This window comes from Colossoma macropomum, unplaced genomic scaffold (genome assembly GCF_904425465.1).
Source record: "Colossoma macropomum unplaced genomic scaffold, Colossoma_macropomum, whole genome shotgun sequence".
Classification (NCBI taxonomy): domain Eukaryota; kingdom Metazoa; phylum Chordata; class Actinopteri; order Characiformes; family Serrasalmidae; genus Colossoma; species Colossoma macropomum.
Genome location: NW_023494801.1, coordinates 35,788,059 through 35,811,667, shown reverse-complemented (window position 1 = coordinate 35,811,667; position 23,609 = coordinate 35,788,059). Strand labels below are relative to the sequence as shown.

Here is a 23,609-nt window from a genome sequence, read left to right as displayed (position 1 = left end):
CGCTGAATGGACAGCTAATTTGTTTTTTGTTTTCATGTGAAGAAATCGCAGCACTCATTACTCGTTCCTTAAAACGAAATATTGTACCTCAATAACGTTTTTTCATATTTTTGTCAAAAAGAAGAAAACTAGAAAAGTGCATATCTTGAAGAAAATGCAGAGTGACTGCACAGCTTTGGCAGTTCCCAGATGGTTGCTGGAGTATTGGTAAGTGGCTGCTATGTTTTACCAAGGTGGTTGCTAGGGTTTTGCTCGGTGGTTGCTATGGTATTGCTAGGTGGTTTTCAGGTGGTTGCTAATGTTTTGAAGTAGTATCCCAGGTAGTTGCTAGAGTAATGAAAGGTGGTTGTTATTGTTTATTCCCCAGTGGTTCCCAGGGTGCCTGTAGGTGGGTGCCAAGGTATCCAAAGTGGTTTCTAGGTTGTTGCTATGGTATCTCTGGTGGTTGCTAGGGCCCCTGAGAGACCACACATTCTAGTCACTTTCTGTAAGGTCCATAATGTGCCTCCATCACTGTTTTTGTTCTTTATTACATGATTTATATTCTCCATATTTCCATTACTCACTAGCTTCATTGGAGAGAGACTGTACTGAATTGAATGTGATTGATTAATGAAGATGTGATTGTAGGTCTGCCATGATGTTGATCCAGAAAAGCAGAAATACTAATAAGTAATGTTTTTTGGTCAAAAATATTTCCCATCTTACTGCATGTATGGTGTCTTTAGTTTTGGCTCTGGAGCTATGAAGCTAATGTAGCTAACAGGTAATGGAAGTGTACACCCCACCAATTAGCACTGTGCCTAAATCATCATTCACTTCACCAGCTCCTTTTTCTAATTTTCTGTTCCACCTTAAATCAGGTAGCAGTTACATTCTGCTGCCTGAGGTGGCGCCATGCTGGATGTTAGCAGGGAGAGACAGCCTACATGTCTCCTTATCTGAAAGGAGAAATGTAATACTCCCTTTGCCGTCATCGATCAGGCTGGTCCAGCAGAGCAAGGTCACCGAGACGTTATCGTCTCCTGGAGCTTTAGCTCTGCTTTCCTCTGTCTTCACACCTCTGGCCTGGAGAACTGAGCCCACCGTCATCTAGACACCACGACCTCATAGCACCGTCTGCTGTGTGTTCTACCGAGCATGTGTGAGGAACCAATGGTGCTGTGTTTGTAGTTTGTAGTTTGGCGACAAATCTAGGCTAATTTAACCCCCTCCCTCTATATACCCCCAACCCCCCAGCCCCCACCCCACCCACTCCACCTACCCCAAAGATAATCAATCAGCCAGGACATTCTGGTGTCTTCAGTTTGCTTCTTGTGCCTAAATTATCACACACTTGCCTGAAACGTGTTAGTGAAGTTAGCTTCCCGTTTGCCAGCTTCTTATTCAAATTTATCGTTCCACCTTAAATGGTGCTGCAGTTACATTCTGCTGCCTAACTGCTGCACCGTTTAAGGTGGAATGGAAAACTCAAATTGGGCCTTAAACAAAGTTAATAATCCCAAATATACTTGATGTTGTGTTTTCTGAGACACTATGACTCGCATACATCCATAAATGTGGACTACATCACAGACAGAACTCAGGCTGCTGCTGTTTTTAGCAGAGACCAAACTGCCATTTTTCATGCTAACGTTAAAGCTAACATGCTGTTTCAAAACAAACACACCTTCACACTCACACGTGAGTAATTGATGGTGATCTGAATCTGAGCTTCTCGCCAGGAAGGAGTCGTTTTTTTCTCTGGCAGAAAATCACGTTTCTGACTTGTTTTATTAACGTTTTTATGTTTGCATTAATACAGCAGCAGCAGTTTGGACCACCTGACTGACCGTGTGTTTTTCTGAATCTAAAGGCTGATGCTTACATGGTTGATGTTGGTTGCTAAGACAAATATAAAGAGTGAAATTCATGCCTGTCTATGAATTTATGAATTCAAAAAAGCTCATACATGCTGAAATAATTCTAGTTTTTATATTTTGGCTTTGTAAACTGCATAATGATGGATTTATCAAAAATCCGCCTGTCCTTGGCCCACTGGATCCAGTGCTACTACACATTGTTTAAAAAGGCCAGTGCAGTACAGTAAAATATACAGTACGGTCTTTTATTTAGCTGTAAATCTCTTCAAGAGGGTAAGAACTGAAATGGAACTAAATTGTGTGCACAGTTTTAATACATTCGGTTATTCTAATAATAAAAATAAAGAAAAAGCCTTCTATACGCCGACGAGTCCAACCTGCTTGTTTTCTGAATGCAGCAGAAGCAATACAGCTTAGCATGAAGACCCCAACAGCCCCCACCCTTCCCCCTCCACTCTCATACACATTATATTGCTTCAGTCTGGGTGGTCCAGAGGGGGTCTTAAGGAAAAAACTGATATAATGTGAACAGTTTGATTTATTAATATCTAATAACATAACCATTCATCAGTTATTATATAAATATTAATACGTTACACAGTGTGAAATACTATAACCTGGACACCAGATATTATTATTATTTTAATTAATATTCATCATAGGAAAACATTTTATTGCTGCTGTAGTTTTCTGATTACAGTCATTTTGATGAGTTAATTACCTCCAGATTTGATCAGCACTCTTGAAATATGAGGCATTCTGGATGTTCATTTTATTAGAACTTCATTGTGAATATTAATTTTATTAGAACTTCATTCTGGATGTTAATTTTATTAGAATTTCATTCTGGATGTTAATTTTATTAGAATTTTATTCTGTAGGTTAATTTTATTATAATTATTCTGGATATTAATTTTATTAGTACTTAATTCTGGACATTAATATTATTAGAACTCCATTCTGTATGTTAATTTTATTAGAACTTTTATATGGAAATTAATTTTATTAGAACTTTGTTCTGGATATTAATTTTATTAGAACTTTTATATGGATATTAATTTTATTAGAACTCCATTCTGGATGTTAATTTTATTAAATTTCATTCTGGATATTAATTTTATTATAATTCTTTGAAGATGTTCTACAGCTTTCTCATTCATTTTTTAATCTTCTGCAGTTCATCAGTCTGGACAGAAATCTTTCTTACAGATTCCTAATCATTGTTTGAATTCTGTAAAGCACAATTTTATTATTAAATAATCAGTTTTATTGATAATTTATTTTTTAAATTAATATTATTATTGTTTGCAACCAAATTGATTTAAAACTATTGAGAACAGTTATCTGAAACTTATAATAATGGTTTAGTTACAGACACACACACACCAGTTTTTTTGGTGACCGGGTCTGGTCAGCTCTGTCACAGCTGTTTTCTGATGGAAGCGTCTGGATTGCTCCTTTTTTCTGGGACACAGTGTCTCAGTCACTGAGATGTAACCTCCAGCCAATGCATGAGGAAATTTATGAGGAATTTATATTTTCCATTTGTTCTGAGTCCACTTTGCGGTTCGTTTGTGTTTTGTTTTTGGTTTGCATAGTGACAAAGTGAACGTCCACGTCAGAGCTGCAAAACAGTGGAGCCAGAATCGCAGACAGCTTAACGTCTAATAAATTTCACGCTCTCTTTGGAGAGTATTTGTGTCTTTCAGACTGTCTGCGGCTCCAGAGTTAGAGATGCTGCTGAATCTAGAGGAGCCGAGGCGTGAGGCTAGGCTAGCAGGCTAAACCAACTCTGCTAAGCTTTTCATTTTTCATTACTGTTGACAGCTGCTGTGTTATTAAAGGGGGATTTCTTCATTGTTTTTTATTTCTGCATAATTAACTGGTTAAGATGTAAACAGAGCGGTTCAGAGCGGTTCAGAGTGGTTTAGAGTGGTTCAGAGTGGTTTGGTGTGAAACGCTCTGTTCTAGAGAAACTTACCGAGTCTGAATTGTTCACAGTGGTGGTGATAGGAACCAGACGTCCACTTCCAGGGACGAGGGGTGGTGTTTTAAGTTCGGGTTCTGACATTTTAAGCAGAACATATGTGAATATTTTTGATAATTTACATATAACCGACACATCTAACCACTTATGAATACTGTAATTTCTCTGCTTTCTCTCTCATTCTGGGCGAAATTTATGCAAATGAGCTGAGGGGCGACCAGTCAGATTGTTGATGTGTGGTACGGCAACCAATTGTGTCATGCCCACAGTCATGTCTCTTATAAATCAAATGGCTGATTGGCTGAGCTGCGTTCGAATACTTGATATGTGCACACTGACCACTTCACATCAACTGAGCTCTGTATCACTGCGCCACGTCACGAAAAACCCTTTCTGCTGTTAATGAATAATCTTTGACTCTAGTGCTGCTCACATGGAGCACTGGGTGTACTGATAAAGAAAGAACCCGGTTCTGTTTAAACTGAGGGGCTGATAACTTATGTTCTTATCTAGAACCAGGCTGCATTATTAACATCACAGGCTTGAATTAAAGCACTTATGGTTTGATTAACTGTAAAACTGCAGTATAAAAGTCTAAAAATGTCACCTGAATGTTTTACACACTTCAAATGTTTGGAGTCGTGTCAAACCCAGGCTGAATCCCAAACAGCTCTGTACTCCCTAAATAGTGTTCTAGCTATGAAAGTTTGGAAATTCTAGCCTCTACAGCCAAACAGTGCATTGTTTATCGAGTGTGGATGTGTCTGAATCCTAAATGACTGTTTCTTAGCTGTACTTTGCTCTGTTGTGCTGCAGGATCCAGTATTTACACATAGTGCACTATGTAGGGAGCAGGGAGCCGTTTGACATTCAGCCCCAGCGTGAGAAGAGGGCGCCGCTCCCTCGAAACACTGTTTTATGATAGTTTTGAGACCTTAAACTCCATTCATGGTGGAGGGATACATGCAGGGCGCTGTGAGGCAAAATAGTCCCCAAAGAAAACGTATTATTTGCACTATTTTCCATCATCAACATTCCATATAAACTCAGAAGACTCGTGTAGGTTCACTGGTGGTTCTGGATAGTAAATAAAATGTCTATATTTGTGTTGTAGTCATGGCGACCCCTGGTTCCTATCACCACCACTGTAAAGACATCTGAACCATTTCACACCAAACCACTCTGAATCTCTCTGATTAAATCTAAGCCATTGAATCGTGCAGAAAAACGCTGAAATATCAGATGAATTAATCTTAATCTATAACATTGATGACCTAAAGCTGACACACTTCTAAAACCAGTAGCATCATAAAGACTGAATTTTGTCCATATTTTTGTCCATATTTATAGATGACAGTGTCAGAAAACACGTAATAAAGTCTGTTAGAGATGCTGAACAACTCCACACAGTTTAGGTGATGAATTAGCTATGCAGTTAGCACCATGCTAATGCTAATAAGGTGTAAACTTGCATTTTTAGCTACATTAGCCATCCGTAGCTCCAGTGAAAAGCTAAGGAAGCAAACTACCAGCAGGATCTGCTAACTGTGCTAAAGTTTTCATTACTTTCCCCAGTAATTACTGATTGTGCCACCCTATTGTTATCCGATGGTATATTTTTCTTCTTCTTCTGCTTCTCCCACATTTTTGACTGCTCGTCTCGTTCCGTCTGGCTGGGAATGGTGTGCATATATACAGCTTTTTGATTGGTTATACAGTTTTCGTTCAGTCACTGTTAAATGACAGTTTTTTTCCCATAAGAATGAATTGAGGGCACCCAGCTTATATAATGATGATACAAGTCCATTAGCAAAACCCTATTAACCATGTGGGCTAGCATACCAGCGACCTAGCAACACGCTAGCAGCCATCAGGGATACCAAAGCAGCTGCCTAAGAACACTCTATCAACTGCTTGCGATACCGTAGCGACCACCTAGCAACCAGCTGGGATACCTTAGCAACTGGTTATCAACACCTTAGTAACCACCTTAAATACTAACCATTTGTCAGCCACTTAGCGACCGTCTGGCAACTGCTTAAGATGCGCAGCCATGCGTTTTCTTCAGGAAGTGCACTTTTATAGTTTAAACAGAAAGCTCGCAGTGCGGGAAGCCGCTGCTAAACGTTAGCGAAGGGAGAATGTAGTAATGGTTTCGGTAATGATTGGATGATGAGATCATTACGCAGTTAGAACAGGGCTTGTTTCCTGGTGTGTTTGTAGAAATAACTCAGGCTGTTCAGTGTTTACCGGCGGTAATGAAGTGGAGAACAGCAGCAAATCTGTACAAAATCTGACGCTAAATGGCCGCTGTGCGTTCGTAGCGCCGTCTCTGGAGTAAAATCCATCACAGAACAATAGCAGCAGTTACACCTCACAAACAAAACAAACGGGCCTACAGACACACAGACAGACAGACCGTCCTAAAGCCCTCAGTGTGCTGACGTGACTGTGACTCGCTGACAGCAGAACAACAGAGTTTATTTATGAAGGGCTAAAAATGCACACGCTGATTAACACTCCCGTCTGTGAGTCCACAAACGGCTGCTTTACAGCCACGATGAACGGGCCTTATCTCCAATATGAACCTGAGAGAGACGTCTACACCTCTGGCGAACGACTGTATTCTGATGGTCTATGTAGAGTAGATGTACATGCTGCTTCCAGATAGATTCCCTCCTTCAAACACACTCTGAACGTTTCAGTGAAGAATGAGAAACTGTTCTTCACAAAATTGTCAACATTGCAAAACATTACCAAATTTGGCAATCATGCTAACAGTGGAATCTTCGAGCAGCAACATCTACCCTCCATTTTAACTCTGTCTGTGACCTCATCACCTCTCCCCCTCACCGTTTACCCTTATACCATCTCAGGTTTGTAAGTTGATTGTTGGCCAGCTAAAGGCTACTTAACTAGCAGGTCAGTGCGCCACACTTACAACAGGCAAAGCAATTATTCAAAAAGGTTGTGTTTTACACTCTGGCTTCTCTAAAATGAGCTCACTGAGGCAGAGAGCACTCCTGTTGAAAAATCTGCTGCTCGTTGTTGTTGTACAACCTTTGATGACCCCACAATGTTAACTGTCAATGGTGGGAAGTGGGAATGGTGTTGGTGGGCAGCATTAGTGGGCAGGGGGGTGCCGTTGGTTGGTGGGCCGTGGGAGTGATGTTGGAGGGGCCATGGGAGTGGTGTTGATGGGCCGTAGGACATGAGAGTGGAGTTTGTGGACCGTGGGAGTGATGTTGGGCAGTGGTAGTGGCGTTGGTGGGCAGCATTAGAGTTGTGGAAGTGACATTGGAGGGGATGTAGGAGTGGCCTTGGTGGGCAGTGGGAGTGGCGGTGGGCAGTGGCATTGGTGGGCAGTGGAAGTGGCATTGTGGGCAGTGGTAATGGCGCTGGTGGGCAGTGGGAGTGTGATTGTTGGGCAGTGGGAGTGGTGATGGTGGGTCGTGGGAGTGTGATTGTTGGGCAGTGGGAGTGGTGATGGTGGGCCTTGGGAGTGTGATTGTTGGGCAGTGGGAGTGGTGATGGTGGGCCGTGGGAGTGTGATTGTTGGGCAGTGGGAGTGGTGATGGTGGGCGGTGGGAGCATCATTGTTGGGCAGTGGGAGTGGCAGCCTATATTCCTGTGTGACTGCAGTAACTCAGCGAACTGACATTGGACGCAGGCCTAAACAGAGCAGACTGTGACCTCTGCAGACAGACGGCGAGAGGTCGTCTCCCGGAGTAAATATTGATCAGTGACTCATTACTAATCAGCTCTGCTCCTCATTCCACTCACCTCAGCACTGCTTTATATACCAACACAGTGCAAGCTGATAATGATAAAAATAAATATCACAGTATTTTCAAAAAATATCGTGGTTTTCAGATGATATTGAAGTTAATAAGTCCATGTTTCCTGAGTGCCGCTACTAAAGACTGTGTTAGAAACCTGACAGAGCATCTTTGGATTGTTACACCAAAAGGAACCTTATGTAGCATTTTAACCGTTATACATTATCCAGATCCCAAAAAAAAGAAAAATTATTAAAAAATCTTTTAATAATGTATTGCTGGTAACTACTTCTTGTTATCTGTCACTGCTAGAGCTAAAGATGAGCAAAATCAGCAAATTAGAAGCATTACTCTCGCTCCAGTGAGGAGCTTCTGTGGGTAAATACAGTAACACGGTTCATGCTGTTAAACGCAGTTTCACATAGAATGTAAAACAGCCATAATTGCGGAGACCCCGTTCCAGCCCATCTGTGGCCGCCTGTGGAGAAGCGGCAGGAGATCCAGATGTGCTTTAGGATGTCCAGATGTGCTGAAAGGAGCGATCACGCGAAGGAAAACGGAGGCAGAGAGGACGCTTGTTAATTAAATCAGGAAACAGGCTGTACGCTGCTGTCTGCACTGGTCAGTCTGGCCTTCCACATCACACTTATGACAGTCTCTTTAATCATGGAGCTCACAGAACACCTCTGAACCCCCACTGACCTTTTAACTTTACAAGTCTTTTAGAACGCAAAGGCCTGCAGTTCAGTGCAAAAGTCAGAGACCCTTTTCGTCTATTTAATTTCCAGGCAAATCAGCGTCTGAGATACAGAGGAAGATTTTATGGATTGATGAGTCTGAATTAGTAATTACTTGGATGCTAAACCAGCTTCTGAGACTGAACTTTGGAGGTGTGTCTGCAGATTCTTTGAGGAACTGAAAGTGAGTCTCCTGAAAAGAATGGAAGCTGGAATGAAGGTAAAGAGAGACTCACTGACTCACACAGCTGACAGTAGATTTAGCTGTTGAAGTTGTAGTTGAACTATGGCTGTTTTGACTGAGAATTAAATAAAAGATTGGTGGTCTCTTATTTTTGCACAGTACTGTATAAGAGGCCACTTGTGCATATGTTTGTGTTTTTGACTGTAATGTCTGTAGTGTTCTTATAAGTTTCCTGCATGCAACAATGATGCTTGAGACGATGCCAATAAAATCCTGGCCAGATTCTGTGGCAGACTGTGTGTTATATTGTCTATATTACTGTGTGCTGCATATATATATATATATATGTATATATATATATATATATATATATATATATATATATATATATAACAGATATTCTCTGACCATCTGCCTCTGATGCTCTGAAATCATCGCCACCTTATTCTGGGTTTTATGCCAAACAGAAAACTGTTTTTGCACAAACAAAAACAAGCCCTCAGCATTATACCTTGAACAAATGTGGTTAAAGAGTTAGTCTTCTTTGTCTTAAATGGTTAAGGAGTACATTTTCTCCTCCCTGGAGCCCTGAAGGCTTGGCACTCATCAGACCATCAGGGGCAGATAATGAGAGCAGAAACTGGAGCTCCAGACACTGTACATCAGACTGTGGGGGTGTACTGCTTTGAGTCAGAATGTAGAGATGTTTTGCTGTGAATCAGACTGGGGCTGTTTTGCTGTAAATCAGACTAGGACTGTTTTGCAACAGGTCAGACTGTGGGGCTGTTTTGCTGTGAATCAGACTGTGGGACTGGTTTGCTATGAATCAGACTGTGGGACTGTTTTGCAATAGATCAGACTGTGGGGCTGTTTTGTTGTGAATCAGACTGTGGGGCTGTTTTGCTTTTGGTCAGACTGTGGTGCTGTTTTTATGTGGAACAGACTATGGGACTGTTTTGCAACATATCAGACTTTGGGGCTGATTTGCTGCAGATCAGATTGTAGGGGCTCTTTTGCTTACCTTCAGACTGTGGTGCTGTTGTTCTGTCGATCAGACTGTGGTGCTGTTTTTCTGTCAATCATACTGTGGGGCTGTTTTCCTGTAAATCAGACTATGGGGCTGTTTTACTGTAAATCAGACTGTGTGGCTGTTTTTCTGTTGATCAGACTGTGGGGCTGTTTTGCTCTGGATCAGACTGGGGGGCTGTTGTGCCATGGATCAGACTGGGGGGTTGTTTTGCTGTTGGTCAGACTGTGGGGCTGTTTTGCTCTGGATCAGACTGTGGGGCTGTTGTGCCGTGGATCAGACTAGGGGGCTGTTATGCCATGGATCAGACTGGGGGGTTGTTTTGCTGTTGGTCAGACTGTGGGGCTGTTTTGCTCTGGATCAGACTAGGGGGCTGTTATGCCGTGGATCAGACTGGGGGGTTGTTTTGCTGTTGGTCAGACTGTGGCGTTTTTCACTTGAACTAAGTGTACTTTTCTGTTGTTCTTTTAATTTCGGTTCACACAGAGACAAAGCGAACGTCAGAGTCAAGCCGACAATGCAGTCGAGACCAGTTTCATGTTTTCTCGATTTCGGCTCTCTTTGAAAAGCATTTGTGTCTTTCAGACTGTCTGATGCTCCTGATTTAGTAATGGTGCTGAACCTAAAGGGAAAATTATCAGCCAGAGGAAGTGAGGCAAGAAGCTGGGCTAGCAGGCCACGCTAACTCTGCTAAATTATTCATTACCGTTGACAACTGTCAAGATGTTAAAGTCCCAGGGAACAGTGTGAAATATTAAAAATGTTTGTATGACACTGAAATCGAGTGGCATTTTAGACGTCCAGGAAAAAACAAGGTATCAGTAAAAAAGTGAAAGATATTCTACATAGACCGGTTGTTTTGTAGGCTACTCTACGAGCAAATTAACAAATGGACAGATGAATGAACAGACAGAAGAACAAACAGAGATGAATGAGTGACAGGCAGATGAGCTAGCCTGATAGTTATGCTGACTAGGTCGGCGTTCGCTTGGTGGTTAGCTTTGTCTCCGGAGACTGTAGGGAAACACAGTGTTGATAAAGCTATGTGGGGCAACTCAGTCAGCCTTGTGATTGATGAGGATCAGTGGTGTAACTAGAATCTTATGGGACAAAGTGCTAGAACAATTAATGCCCCTCCACCCACCACACAAACATGACTTTCGGTTAATAAAAATACAATGACAGTGTAATCTGAACGTTTATTTGATGTTGTTATGTCTGAAACAGGTTGATGCTCTTTAGGCACAACACTCCATATAGCATATAATGTGTTTGGTCTGATATATAACACTATAATAAATGTAAATAAATAGAAATAAAGTAATGTGTTGTTTGGTAGTGAAGTTATTTATTATGTAGATTAGACAAAAACAGTTAGAACCCAGGTTTGGTTCCCGACTTCTCGCTCTCTTGCACTCCAGCCATCACTGGGATTTGTACAATTCCATCAGCATAACTGCATTAATTTATTGAATGATTGATTACATAAACTAGGTATTGTACTATATGTTTTCCTAGTGTTTTTGCACTATTCATATTTGCACAGTCTATTACTGCACTATTCATATTTGCACCGACAGTGACTGTACAAGTTTACTCTGCATACTTTTTAAAATATGCTCCTCCCACAGGACATACTACCTCATTGTACGCTCTCCACTCACTCTGTATATATGTATGTTATATTTATACTTACGTATCTATATTTTTTACCAGTCTACTGTCCTCCTGCACTTTATATGTAAATAATACTGTATTTTGCACTTCTGGTTAGATGCTAACTGCATTTCATTGGCTCTGTACCTGAACTCTGCACATCCATCCATCCATCCATCATCTAAACCGCTTATCCTTCTGGGTCGCGGTGGGGTGCTGGAGCCTATCCCAGCTGTCATTGGGCGGAAGGCAGGATACACCCTGGACAGGTTGCCAGTCCATCGCAGTGAACTCTGCACAATGACAGTAAATTTGAATCTAGTCTAATCTAATCTAATCTAATCTAATGTAATCTAATGTAATCTAATCTAACCTACTGGATAGTGAGTGTAAACACTAGACTTCATCCAGGAGAGATTTAGAAAAGGAAATCAGAACGGAGGTTTTACTTGTTTATTTGTATTTGCACTAATGCTAGTGTTTCTGGAACACACAAGCACTGACCGCCTATGTTCTTAAAAAAGATGGTTCTTCAAGGGTTCTTTAGTAAAGCAAATGGTTCTATATAAAACCATGAACACTCCAAGAACCCTTTGCATGAATAAAGTGTTTTTGCTTGGAGACAGGGTTCTTCAGGTTGATGGAAGATGTGCATGAATGTGCTGTAAATGGTTCTATTTAGAACCTTTTCGGAAAGGGTTCTACATAGCATCCAAAAGGGTTCTTCTGTTGTTACAAGCTTGACACCATAACAATAGACGAACCCTTTAAGTGCTGTATAGAACCATCTACAGCACTTCTCCATCAATCTGAAGACTGACCCTTTAATCACGCAAAGGGTTATTGGAGTGTTCGTGGTTCTGTGTAGAACTGTGTTCTTTACTAAAGAACCCTTGAAGCATATAACATCCTTAGTACATGCACACGGTGTGCAAATAGACCCAATTATATGGTTTCTGACGCTGAGTGACACAGTTATCCATAAATGTCAACTAACAGACGTCACAAAGCTACACTCAGGAGTTGGACGGCTGGATTTGGTTCTAAAGCTTCAGTAAAGTTTCTTACTTGTATAAATACTTTTGAATATTCCGGTTCTGTGTTTCTCCTTATGTAACAGACGTTTGATTGGCTCCCTCTTTTTCTCTTTAGCCAAAATGGATTTTTTTTTTCTCTAATGCATTTGTTATTTTTGCAGATGCTGCCATGAGATTTAGGAGCTTTAAAAGGAATCTGTCCAATTCGGAAAAGCGTTAGTGTCTATTTATAGGAAATGAATTGATGCTGGCCGGACTTTAACTGACTTCCTTTTGGCTTCAGAACAATGTGAGCTCTGTAGTGTCTCAGTGCATCTTTCTGTGTCTCTGGTTGTGGCTTTGCTGCATTACTCTGATAATCTGTGATCCCCACTCTGAGCTGAGGTAGATTTCCCCCTCCAGGATCCACCCACAAATGTGTTGGTGTGTAGCTACTGTTGTAATGTTGAACAAGCTTTACAGAATCCTGAGAAAAATCCCATTCAGTCTAATGAGAAACTGTAGAACAGACTCGGTTTATATCACAATACCTACATTTAGAGTCAGTTATTCATTCAGCCTAATGAGAAACTGTAGAACAGACTCGGTTTATATCACAATACCTACATTTAGAGTCGGTTATTCATTCAGCCTAATGAGAAACTGTAGAACAGACTCGGTTTATATCACAATACCTACATTTAGAGTCGGTTATTCATTCAGCCTAATGAGAAACTGTAGAACAGACTCAGTTTATATCACAATACCTACATTTAGAGTCAGTTATTCATTCAGCCTAATGAGAAACTGTAGAACAGACAGAGAAGATGTGTGTGTGTGTGTGTGTGTGTGTGTGTGTGTGTGTGTGTGTGTGTGTGTGTGTGTGTGTGTGTACTGAAGGCATTTAGCCTCACACAGTCTTGTCAAAATCGAATTAAATGTGTCACATCAATCTCAAGCAGCTGTCAGTCATGTTTTCTTCTTCACCAACACTACAGCTGATCCCCCTACATCAAACATTACACTGCAGATTAGACACAATACACTGCAATTTAGGCACACTACAGATTGGACCAGTACACTGGAATTTAGACACGTTACACTGCAGATTAGACACATTATACTCCAGATTACAAACAGGACACTCCATTACACTCCAGATTAAACGTTAGACCACATATTATAAACAATACACTCCATTACACTGCAGATTACATATATTACACTGCAGAATACAAAGATTACATAGCATATTACAAACATTACACTGCGGATGCAGATTAGACACATTGCACTGCCTTCTCTCCTGTGGTAAACATGTTCCAGAACCAGAACTTTTTATTACCAAAATGTGAAGTTGTACATAAATTAAACATTCTCCATAAATTACAGCAAACAGTTGTAAAACACCTTGATTTTGTACGCAGTCCGGTCTCTCTCCTCTGCTGTGCTGGTGCCTTTTTCCTCCTGACTGTGTTGGCATTGACACACAGCACTATGGGTAACGTAGGCAGGGAAGGATACAAATCTACACTGCCTTCCAAAAAACGGCCGAGCTGAGGCACCACAGCAGGCAGCGTTTATACACACATCGGGTTTGGACACGACTGAGTGCCGACCTGCCTCAGAATACTGTCTGAATAACAGAGGTTATGTTTCAGACACAGCCAGAGACCAAGACTGAGTGTGGGTTAATGAGAAAGATGTTTATATTTATATAATATAAATATATATGAAGATGGATAACAATGAATAACAATTATTATTATGTAATCTAATGATACAGTGTTTGTGTTGTGTTAGTGTGGGTGCCCTGCGTTAATCTGTGTGCACATGTGTAGGAAGAGGTAGAAGATGCTTGTTGCCTAGCAACCCCACTACAGTTCTACAGGATGCAGTGTGTTTGTAGAAAAACAATACAGAAACACTGGACACACCCTTCACATACATTCTGGTATCTGTAAGTGTGGACATCGGCTGTGAATATCCCAGTGCGCCGGTCTGCTTTAGTCGTCATGACGACTGAGACTTTATTTTCTTTTTGCTAAAACTGTTTTTACGATGGTGTTGTTGAATAAGCAGAGTTCAGTACATGGAACTCAAGGGTGTAGGAGTGAGTTTGGCATTGGGGGGGCATGTTCGGAACTATTAATCTGCCACTGAAGTCACAGAGCTGAACAGCTGCTTGAAAACAATTCTGAAGGGACTCACGAGGCTCATGAGAAATAAGCATATTGTATTATTTCTGTTTATTGATCTGAAAAACAGGCATTTAAAACCACAGAGACACTTGAAGAAGCACTTATTTGTGTTCACTGATGAACCTGAAGTCATCTTCCTATTCACCAGCTTCTTGTTAAAATTTTCCCATTCCATCTTAAATGCTGTAGCAGTTATTATTGCCTGAATGCAACTGCTGCACCATTTAAGGTGAAACGGGTATTGGAACAAGAAGCTGGTGGATAGGAAGCCGACTTCATTGTACTCTGTGGCTAAAATTAGGCCGATATGTGACGTTACTGTCCTGTCTCACCAGTACAACTCAGATCGAGTAAACATTACAGAAAAATAGTAATTAAATAATGAATAATGATATAAAAATAGTATACCAAAATCTATTGCATGGTGTTGCCATATGGCAACAATTACTCTATCTCAATTTTACTAAAACGCAGTAATATAAAATCTTTTTTTGTGTGTTTTCCTATTTAATTGTGGAAAAAGGGTCTTTTACTTAAGCAGTAGAACCCAGAGGGAGTGTGTTATCGTGGAATAACATCACGGCTGTGATTTGGTCGCCGTAGATCATCACAGCTGTGATGTTATTGGCGATAACACACTCCTCGAGTGTTCTACTGCTTTAATACAACAGTTAAATAAATACAGTAATAAATTAATAAACTGGGCCGTGAACGCGGCGTTTAATATGTTTTAATGTTCGCAGTTCCTTCACCAAATTATAGTTCCTTAACGAGCAGCTCGTTGCTACGTCAGAGTAACGAGCTCCGCCCACTCGCTGCACAGCCGGCTGTTCGTTCTCCATCTCCACACAGACCAACTGACCGTTTGGGAATTTAGTGTCGTCTCATCTTCAGAGTCTGACCAAATCGGCTGTCGGTCAAATGTGATCTTAAAAGCGTCCATTTTCTGTTTGTGCGGAAAGTACGAAGTAACAACGTTCAAATGGCTTGAGTGTCTCCTGTCAAAGTCGTTGCTTTGACAGGATCATCAGATGTCCAGAAATTCGTATTATGATGTTGTTATTGCCATACATTCCAAAAACCAATTGAAATTGTATTAATTTCTGATATTTGTAAATATTGGGTCGTACATTTCACCACGTATAAGTTGGATTTGTGTGGTGTTATTTTCAATAAAAGGATGTTTTCCGAGAATTTTATGGTGCTATGGTACGATTGCGCATTACTGCCACATGGCAACAGTTTACCAAATACCCCACTTTAAATTTTTTTTTTTTTCAGATGTTTCTATTATTTTAAATTTTAAATAACAAAAACACATTAAAATTTGTATTTTGTTTAAGTAATAATTCATGCAGTAGAGGGTTAAATTTGTTGTTGAGGAAGGTCCTTAGTTCGCAAGTGTTCTTCCCTATTCATCCCATCATTGGTGAATGTCAGAATCTTCCTGAAAGCCCCCCTAAGTGGGTTTTAAGAAGAAATGTCTTCTTAAGATCGGTTGGTGAACGAGGCTCATCGAAGTCATGTGGTGAAGTTGGCTATTTGCTGTGAATTCCCAGCTAATGGTGATGCTTTGGTTGAATTCAGACCATCCTGAACTGGAATTTTCATAGTGAGCTAACAACTTTAATTTACTTTGTGTTGTTGTGTAGCTAACGTTAGCTATTAGCACGCTCCAGGTAACTAGCATAGCTAACTAAACAGTCTGAGGACCAGCTTATTTACACGGAGGGTCAGTTTATTTTCCTGCTGTGTTTATTTCCACATGCTGTCTTCTGTGTGAGTCATGGCGGTGCCTCACTGTAAACCAGCCAATCAGAGCTGAGCTCATCTGATTATTCATGAGCCCCCAAAAAAGGGAAACAGCTCGTTTCATTCTAGGGCCAAATCATAAGGCTGTAAATGGGCGTATAAAGCTGCATCTTTTTCACCCCGACCAAAGTCACAGACCTTCAGACATCAGAGAACAATTTTAAATACTGAATCAGTGCATTCTGGGGCAGATTTAAAGTCTGACAAGGTCTGGTTTTCTTAAATTCATATTACAGAAGCAAATGCTGTCAGTGTCCAAAACTGAAATCAGCTGTCTCGATGCCTCGCTGCTCGTACTGTCTCATAAATCAGTTAGTGATACGCGACTCAGGGTCCTCTGGACTTGACCCTGACTCTTGACTGCTGCTGGAATCAGTTTTAGCCAAGACAGCACCAGAGCTGGTTATAATGACAGAGAATGACCGTCCTAAAATCATAATTATACCAAATAATATCAGGTAGAAACATAATGTAATATTGATTACTGGTGATTAATGTTTTACCACACAGATTGATGTACTGAGAAAATCATTACTGCGGTCACAAATCTTTGAAAAGTAACCATTTTCAAATTATTTTTCAAAGAGGCTGAAGTTTGCAGATTCGCCTGCTTCTTATTTAACTTTTCCGTTCCACCTTAAATGATGCACCAGTTACCTTAAAGGTGCGCTGGTGCCAGAAGGCACCTGCAGCACCATTTAAGGTGGAAGGGGAAAATTTTACATTTGAAATCTTGAGGGTGCTGATGGTCTGGAAAGTGACGTCAAGGTTGCTGTTTTTCTGTTGGACAGGTAATTATCTGTGTGTTTTGTTTATGAGAGAATTTGTCATTTTACTGAAATATGTAGCCGATGTGGCTAGCTGCTTTTGTAGCTACGTTATGTATTAGTCCAACACTAATGTCAGCACAAGCCTGAAATCACCATTTAAGGTGGAAGGGGAAAATTTGAACGAGAAGCTGGCGAATAGGCAGCCTCATAATGTTAGCTAAGCTGTAGATGTGAGGTAGCTGGCTGTGTTTATCTTGTATGTGTATCTGTGTGTTCAACAATGTCTGTATTGTAGTTTTGGGCAGGGGGCGTTTGATGGTGTTTATGTAATGTTAGTCTATATGGGTCTTGACCAGCTCCAGTGCTGTCTGTCGTGAGCAGTCAGGCCGTGAGCGTTCGTGTGTTTTGGGGGAGTGGATTTGGAGGGAACGCTAAGAGTGGGGGGTGGGGTTCAAAAACTAGTTTACACTTCCTGGTTTCTACAAAATTACCAACTGCAGCTTTAATTGTACCAAGTGTGTATAAAAGACGTTTTTCTTGGTGAGCGCACGTGTAATGTTTAACATACTGACCAGACCAGACGAGTCCACTAATAACAAACATTCCAAAGAAAGAAAGACATTTAACTAAGGGACAAATAGACCAATAAATAGAGAGCAGAAGTAAAAGAGAAAATGACTATAAGAGATAAATGTGTGAATATGTCCTTAAGAGCTGAATAATTACATATTTATACCCAAATTTTACTTTAATTGAGCCGTGTCCAGTGATGCTACTAAACTGGGAGGGTGAAGGCTAACAAGAGCTTCCTCCAACACACCTGAAACTCCACCACATCTTTTCAAACTGCTGCTAACACAGCGTCATTGGAGCTCAACACGCTTGGAGGAGAACACTAACCGCTTCTTCTGCTACAGAAGCTAACAGGTATCTGCATTGGCTGGCATCACGCTGAGTGAGGACTTACAGATGGCGGTGGCACCACAGGGGGTCAAACTCACGACCTCCTGGCGATAGATAGATGTTGCTTGATGTGAGGCGTAGCTGAGTTAGGGCTACAGTCTGTCCTGTCTGTGAGTGTTTGAGAAGCTCTGTTTTTAATCTGGAGATCTGATCCTAGATCAGCTTTAATGAGTCCCCGGATCGTATTTGTCCTCCTCCTCACAGTGCTACGGTACACGCTCTCAGTTCTCCACAGGTGAGAAGCTGCAGGTTCTCCTCCTGTACGTTGCTTATTACATACGGCAGAGGTTTTGTGCTGACCCAGGCTGTGTTTGGTGGGGGAGAGGGAGGAGAGCAGATATTTTTAGGAGAGATGCTGATGTTGGCTCAGTTCCAGCTGTTCAGTGTCCCGAACCTTTTATGAAGACGCTGCAGGAGGAGGGAGGTCCTACAGGCAGGAATTAAAACATAGAAACACAGAGCAAAACAAAAACGGTCTGCACGTCCCCAGAGAGAGAGAGAGAGAGAGAGAGAAAGAGAGAGAGAGAGAGATAGAGAGAGAGAGAGAGAGAGAGAGAAAGAGAGATAGAGAGATAGAGAGAGAGAGAGAGAGAGAGAAAGAGAGATAGAGAGAGAGAGAGAGAGACTCCGGCCAAAACTCAGTGATGGAGAGATAGAGAGAGAAGGAGAAGAGAGAGGAAGGAATCAGCAAATTAAATTGTCTCTCTGGTCCGTAGGCGTAGTTCCAAATCCAATTTTTGCCCCAACCTCCAACCCCCCCCCCACTCTTACAGACTGCCCGGCTGTCATAATCCAGACCATAAAAATAGAATTATAGGATGAACTGATTGAGAAACGTCCATCTAAAGTACAAACTACAACACTGATACATGGATCAGTGGACTATACTAGTTTCCATGGTTACACTACACCCATTTCCATGGTTACACTACACCTATTTCCATGGTTACACTACACCCATTTCCATAGTTATACTACACCCATTTCCATAGTTATGCTACACCCATTTCCATGGTTACACTACACCCATTTCCATGGTTACACTACACCCATTTCCATAGTTATACTACACCCATTTCCATGGTTACACTACACCCATTTCCATAGTTACACTACACCCATTTCCATGGTTGTGCTACACCCATTTCCATGGTTACACTACACCCATTTCCATGGTTACACTACACCCATTTCCATAGTTATACTACACCCATTTCCATAGTTATGCTACACCCATTTCCATGGTTACACTACACCCATTTCCATGGTTACACTACACCCATTTCCATAGTTATACTACACCCATTTCCATGGTTACACTACACCCATTTCCATAGTTACACTACACCCATTTCCATGGTTACACTACACCCATTTCCATGGTTACACTACACCCATTTCCATAGTTATACTACACCCATTTCCATGGTTACACTACACCCATTTCCATGGTTACACTACACCCATTTCCATGGTTGTGCTACACCCATTTCCATGGTTACACTACACCCATTTCCATGGTTACACTACACCCATTTCCATAGTTATACTACACCCATTTCCATGGTTACACTACACCCATTTCCATAGTTACACTACACCCATTTCCATAGTCGTGCTACACCCATTTCCATGGTTACACCACACCCATTTCCATGGTTACACCACACCCATTTCCATGGTTACACTACACCCATTTCCATAGTTATACTACACCCATTTCCATGGTTACACTACACCCATTTTCATAGTTACAGCACACCCATTTCCATGGTTACACTACACCCATTTCCATGGTTGTGCTACATCCATTCTCATAGTTACACTACATGTTTCCATAGTTACGCCACACCCACTTCCATGGTTACACTACACTCATTTACATACTTATGCTTCATCCATTCCCATATTTATGCTAGATCTAGGGCTGAATGATTTGGGGAAATTGTCTAATTGCAATTTTTCTGACCAATTTCCAGCAGCACTGCTGTGTCTGATCCACTCAGACCAGCGCAACACACACCAACACACCACCACCACGTCAGTGTCACTGCAGTGCTGAGAACGACCCACCACCCAAATAGTACCTGCTCTGTGAGGGTGCATGGGGGTCCTGACCACTGAAGAACAGGGTAACAAAGTATGCAGAGAAACAGATGGACTACAGTCTGTAACTGTAGAACTACAGAGTGGAGCTGTACGGTCAGTGGAGCTGATAAAGTGGACAGTGAGGGTAGAGACACTCTTTAATGTACGGCTGCTCAGTGTTTGTGCTGTATAACATTAGCATTGGTGTTGTTTCTGTTCTGAAAGTAGAACTGTGGCCTTGCTGTGGTCTGACCGGGTCTGTGATGATGCTTTAGGGTGTATTGAATAAAGAGGCCGTAGTGTGTGATGTAGTACTGTGGAGTGTGTCTGGTGCATGCTGGGTAATGTCTGACCGCTCTGCGTTCTCCTCTCAGCAGAGCCAGGCTGGTAAACAGGGCCAAACTTTAACTAATGATTTTCCACATAATGTGCCAGCAGCAGCAGAGGAACACTGCCGTACAGTCACCTGCAGCTCGGAGACCGCCGGAGACCACCGCACACTCAACACAACCGCTCTCACTGTCTGCTTTAACCCTCTAACGCACAAACAGCAGAACCATATACATTAAAAGAACCGTATACAGCAGGTTACATACAGAGAAGAACCATTTAACAAAAACACGTACGCGTTTAAAGCGTTCTTTGAGTCGTGTCTGTCTAACCACTGACTTTAGTAAAGAACCTTAAAGGCCTTCTTTTTAAAGATCCAAGGTAAAGGTTCTATACCAGATTAAGACTTATTCCTAGAGCCTTCCTAGTGGCAGTTCTTCAAACTTTTAAAGTGGTTCTGCACAAAATGTGAAGGTTTTAAAAATTACCCTTAAATTGGTATAGAACCTGTACGTTATAGCCTTACAAGGCACTTTTCATCTTAGAACCTTTACAATATGAGAAGAACCATTTTAAACTTTGAAAAACCTCCATATAATGGCAAGGTTCTAGGAAAAATCCTTAAATTGTTATAGAACCTTAACATTACAGCCTAATAATAGGGTAAAGTAAAGGTTCTGTACCTATTAGGGTTCTTCCTCGAACCTTTTAATTATTTGAAGGTTCTTCAGACTTTTAAAAGATACTTTGCATAACGTAAAGGTTCTTGGAAGAACACTTAAGTTGGAATAGAACCTCACCATTACAGCCTTAAAATGGGGGAATCTAAAAGTGCTAAACCAATTAAAGGGTTTTTCCCAGAACATTATGTGGAGGTTTTTTAGACTTTTAACAGGTTTTTCACATAGTATAAAGGTTCCAAGCAGAAACCTTGAATTGGCGTAAAACCTTAACATTGTGCCCTTACAATGCTGGAATGTAGAGGTTCTAAACCAATGTAAGGATTTTTCCTAGAACTTTGACATTATTTGGAGGTTCTTCAGACTTTTAAAAGGTTCTTCACATAATATATGGGGCAATGTTCTATGGTTCTATACCTATTTAGATTCTTCCTAGAACCTTTTCATTATGTGAAGACTGTTCAAACTATAAAGTTCGTAAGACTCCCATCTCGTTCTTCTAAATCCTTTGAAAGGTTGTTCTGTGGCACTGTACAAAGAACCCGTTTGGGCTCCTGTGTTTGTAAAAGAATGTAATGTTCATGCTGTGGTTTTGTGAGGAGCCTCCTGGGATTCTTTTCCAGCAGCTTAGAAGAGGTTTCACGTGTTGTCTAGTACGTTTATGCAGTAGAAGCTGAGGGTTTCTGAGAGGTTGCGGTCGGCCACCTGCCTGCTCTGATTTCGGCATATTTCCAAACATCCTGCAGGTTACGGAGCTGATTTCCTCTCTGGCTGAGGTATATGAAGCGTTCCCATATGTTTGGGTTGGTATGTAGGAGCGCAATACATCTGCGCGCATTTGATCCACACCAGCTGTTAGTCATGGCACACACATATATATATATATATATATATAAATATATATATATATATATCACATTGACAGGTCAGCTCCACTGCTGGTTCTGGTGGTTCTGGATAGTAAATGAAATGTCTATATCTGTGTTGTAGTCATGGTGACCCCTGGTTCCCATCACCACCACTGTAAAAACATCTGAACCATTTCACACCAAACCACTCTGAATCACTCTGATTACACCTCACACACTGAATTATGTGGGAATTTTGACAGTTCAGCAAGTGCGTGATGATTTAGGTAGGCACGGTGGTAATTGGTGGGTAATAAGCTTGCATTACTTGTTAGCTACATTAGCCTCGTAGCTAAAGAAGCAAACTTCAGACACCAAACATGTCTTGGTTGATCGACTACGTTTGGGGTAAATCAGATTTCTGGCTGAACTATTGCAGCCTAGCTGTAGGCTCTAATAAAGGTGAACCGAACTGAATGTATCTGAATCTGTGCTGCAGAATGTTGAGCGTGTCCGGCTCCTCAGACAGAAGGACGTAACGAGCTGATTTATGCTCTGCTGAGGCCGCTCATTATGAAGTGGAGCATTTTGGCAGCTCAGAACAGCTGAAGGCGGCTTAACTGCTGCCATTTACCTCCTATTTCTCTGATTAAAAAAAGACAAATGGGACGAAGTTGCGCAAATGGAATATGCTTGAACCCTCAGAGATGCTGAATCCACTTTAATCAGACCTGATCACGGTAGCCTGAAACCAGGAATGGACTTCTATATAATAAGGAGGAGACATGAAATTTGAATATAATATCTCATAACTGCCACATTGCTTACATTACATGCTGAGTTCAAAGTTTAGGCTAAGCTAGGATTGTTGCAGAGTGGACAAACTTACTAACAAACTAATGACTTTGATCAGCCAACGAATCAGCACTCAGTAGCATTGATTCTAATCAGCACTCACTAGCAGTAATGCTAACCAATCAGCACTCAGGAACAGTGATACTAACCAATCAACACTCAGTAGCAGTAATGCTAACCAGTCAGCACTCAGTAACAGTGATACTAACCAATCAGCATTCAGTAACAGTGATACTAACCAATCAGCAATTAGTAGCAGTAATGCTAACCAATCAGATGGTGTGTGGTAGTCTTTACATGGCTGCAGTAATGTATGGACAGTGTGCAATGATCTTTAGACAGTGTGTGCTAGCTTTTAAAAGGGTGCAGTAGTCTTTAGATGGTGTGTGGTAGTCCTTAGATGGCTGCATCAGTCTTTAGACAGTGTGCGGTAGCCTTTAGACAGCTGTAGCAGTCTTTAGGTGGTGTGTGGTAGTCTTTAGACGGTTCCAGTAGTCTTTAGACGGTGTGTGGTAGTCTTTAGATGATGTGTGGTAGTCTTTAGACGGTTCCAGTAGTCTTTAGGCGGTGTGTGGTAGCCTTTAGATGGTTTGTGGTAGTCTTTAGATGGCTGCATCAGTCTTTAGACAGTGTGCGGTAGCCTTTAGACGGCTGTAGCAGTCTTTAGGTGGTGTGTGGTAGTCTTTAGATGGCTGCATCAGTCTTTAGACAGTGTGCGGTAGCCTTTAGACAGCAGTAGCAGTCTTTAGGTGGTGTGTGGTAGTCTTTAGTCTGTGTGCATTAGCCTTTAGAAGGATGCAGTAGTTTTTAGACG

The 23,609-nt window shown here is 41.3% G+C and overlaps 1 protein-coding gene across 1 annotated transcript in view; it reads left to right on the top strand.

The window, feature by feature from the left end:
- Positions 1–23,609, top strand: part of caskin1 (CASK interacting protein 1) — a 161,714-nt gene that overhangs the window by 57,965 nt on the left and 80,140 nt on the right. The window lies entirely within an intron of this gene.